The sequence below is a fragment of the Triticum dicoccoides genome, chromosome 5B, assembly GCF_002162155.2.
Source record: "Triticum dicoccoides isolate Atlit2015 ecotype Zavitan chromosome 5B, WEW_v2.0, whole genome shotgun sequence".
Classification (NCBI taxonomy): Eukaryota; Viridiplantae; Streptophyta; class Magnoliopsida; order Poales; family Poaceae; genus Triticum; species Triticum dicoccoides.
This window is the reverse complement of record NC_041389.1, coordinates 130254837-130258215: the sequence shown is the minus strand read 5'-3', so window position 1 is coordinate 130258215 and position 3379 is coordinate 130254837.

Below are 3379 nucleotides of genomic sequence, written 5' to 3'. Positions count from 1 at the left end.
ACGCACTGCTGTCATTGCCACTTCTTCATGGGAGTCGAACAAAAATTGTTGTAGTAGAAAGTCTGGAAGTCGTCGTGTTGAGGCCTCATAGGGCCAGCGCACCAGAACAACAACCACCACTTATGAAGAAAGATGTAGATCAGAAGGATCCCATCTGAAGACACATGAATGAAGACGGACAAAGACCGGATCTGAGCAGATCCACCAAAGACATCACTGAACGAATCCTATGAGACCAGCTGGAGGCACACCTCCACACGCCCTCTGATGATGCGAGGTTTTAAATTGGGTAGTTTCTCTAAGCTCGCGAGGTTTTAAATTGGGTAGTTTTTCTAAGCTCTGATGAACCTCTCTTTCATTTGGCAAACTTAACCCACCCCCCCCCCAAATAAGACATCCCATATATTAATAAAGCTCAAAGTACTTCAGGGCATTGCTTCAGCCTCATGGGCAGCAGCGTTCAGGGCGACAACAGGGTTAGTGGATTCAACCACAACATCAACATTTTTTGCACCAAATCCAGGGGAAGCGAGCTGTGTGCAATACACAATATCCTAAATCCCCATGCCATCTGACAACTCAGAGTTAAAGTCATTTGGAAACTCACTGAGCTCAATCATTTTCCCCCTTACATTTTTTTCTTCAGAAAAACAAGTAAAACAATAACTTGTGGAGGCTGACCGGAATACATGGTGAATTTTGGTGGGAGAATAAACATAAAACATGGGATCATATGCATCAACTCCATCATAATCATACTCTCCCATGGTTGCTGATTGGGGGTCTCAATGAGATATAATTTCTGTATGAAAAATAGGGAGGAAACCCCAGAGCCCAATAGTACATGCATGCCTTTCAACAGGACATTGATGATTGTGAGATCAGAGACTTGGGATATAGAGGTGATTGCTTCACTTGGTAGAGAGGAAGAATTTGCGAGAGGCTTGACAGAGGCCTCATTAACAAAACCTGGGCAGCAATGCATCCTCATGCGTCGTTGGAGAATTTGGGGTATAACCACTCCAACCACAGGCCGTTATTGGTTGATACCAATTTTTACGTACAACAACCGAGTGGTGGGGCTCACGTTAAAAGATTTGAAGCTCGTTGGTTACGAGAAAATGCTTTTAATGAGAAAGTCCAAGAAGCTTGGAATGAGGCTGGAAGCAATCCCACAACAAATAATATACATGAGAAGCTCGACCTCATGCATAGAGCGTTCCATGATTGGGATCAAAGAGTGTTGAAAAAGTAACGACTTGTCCTATCTCTGATGAGAGTGAAGAGAAGAGGAAAGAACTATCCGAACTTGCTGAATATGTATTGGAACTAGAAGAGATTCATTATATGCAGAGATGTAGCGCGAATTGGTTAAAATTTGGTGGCCGAAACACTATTTTTTTCCAGGCTTTTGCATCGGCAAGAAGAAAAAAAGAACTATATCTGAAAACTCCATGATCAGAATGGTAAGGCAGTAGAAGGTATGGCCACTAAGTTCTCATATTCAGAATTATTTTAGTAACCTTTTTTACTTCAGAGGTGCAACATGTTGATCCTTATATTCTTGAGAGGATTTAAACAAAGGTTATTGATCATATGAATAATATGTTAATGGCTCCGTATACGCATGATGATGTTCGTAAGGTTGTTTTTAGTATTGGTGATCTCAAGCTCTGCACCCAGATGGGCTTCATGCAATCTTGAAAAAAAGTTTTAGAATATCCTAGGTGACGAGATTACACAAGAAGTTTTGTTTGCTATTAATTCTCGTCAGATCCCGGCTAAATGGAATGATACATCTATCGTTCTCATGCCCAAGATAGGTTCACCTGACCTGGTAATTCAATATAGACCTATTAGTCTATGTAACATTTTATATAAGACCATCTCAAAGATGTTAGCTTCAAGGTTGAAATGTATCCTGCCTAAAATAATATCTCCTACTCAGAGTGCTTTTCTCCCAGGAAAGACTGATCACACATAATGTACTCATTGCTTATGAATGTGTGCACAAAAAAACCAGGACAAGAAAGTTTATGTGTTGTGAAGTTGGATATGCACAAGGCATATGACAGGGTGGAGTGGATATTCCTTGAAGGTGTGATGCAAAAACTTGGGTTTCATGAACAGTGGATCGGAATGATAATGGCATGTGTAAGCTCAGTAAGGTATAAGGTGAGTGATAGTTTTCGAGGGTAGAGTATTCAACCCAAATTTATTGATTCGACACAAGGGAAGCCAAAGAATATTTGCAAGTATTAGCAGCTGAGTTGTGAATTCAACCACACCCGGAGATTAATTATCTACAGCAAAGTGATCAGTAGCAAAGTAATATGATAGTTTTGATAATAGTAGCAATAACAATAGTAACGGTAACAGTGATAGCACTAATTTTGTAGCGAGTGTAACGGTAACAGTAACAGTAGTAACTTAGCAAGAACAACATAAGAGAAATTCATATGCATTGGATCGGTGAATTCGTTGGATGATATTCATCATATAACAGTCATAGCCAAGGGCGATATGACACTAGCTCCAGTTCATAAATATAATGTAGGCATGTATCCCGTAAATAGTCATACGTGCTTATGGAAAGAACTTGCATGACATCTTTCGTCCTGCCCTCCCGTGGCAGCGGGGTCCAATTGGAAACTAAAGGATATTAAGGCATCCTTTTAATAGAGAACTGGAACAAAGCATTAGCATATATTGAATACATGAACTCCACAAACTACGGTCATCACCGCAAAGTATCCCGACTTCTGTCACTCTGGGGTTTACGGATCATAACACGTAATAGGTGACTATAGCTTGCAAGATCGGATCTGGAACATAGATAAAATGGTGATAACATAAATGGTTCAGATCTGAAATCATGGCACCCGAGCCCAAAGTGAAAAGCATTAAGCATGGAAAAGTCATAGCAACATCAATCTCAGAACATAATGGATACTAGGGATCAAGTCCTAACAAAACTAACTCGATTACATGATGAATCTCATCCAACTCCTCACCGACCAGCGAGCCTACGAAGGAGTTACTCACTCCCGGTGAGGAGCATCATGGAATTAGCGATGGAGAAGGGTTGTTGATGACGAAGATCGAAGATCCCCCTCTCAGGAGCCCCAAACGACTCCAGATCTGGCCTCCCGATAAAGAATAGGAGGTGGCGGCGGCTCCATCTAGTGAAACGCGATAATACTTTTTTCTGATTTTTTCCTGAAAAATAGGTATTTATGGAGTTGGATTCAGGGTCTGCGGGGCCATCAGGTGGGGAGAACCCACGTGGGCGCGCCAGGAGGGGGCGCCCTGGTGGGTTGTGCCCACCCAGGTGCCCCCCTCCGGTGGTTCTTGGCTCCAGTAATTCTCTTTTATTATA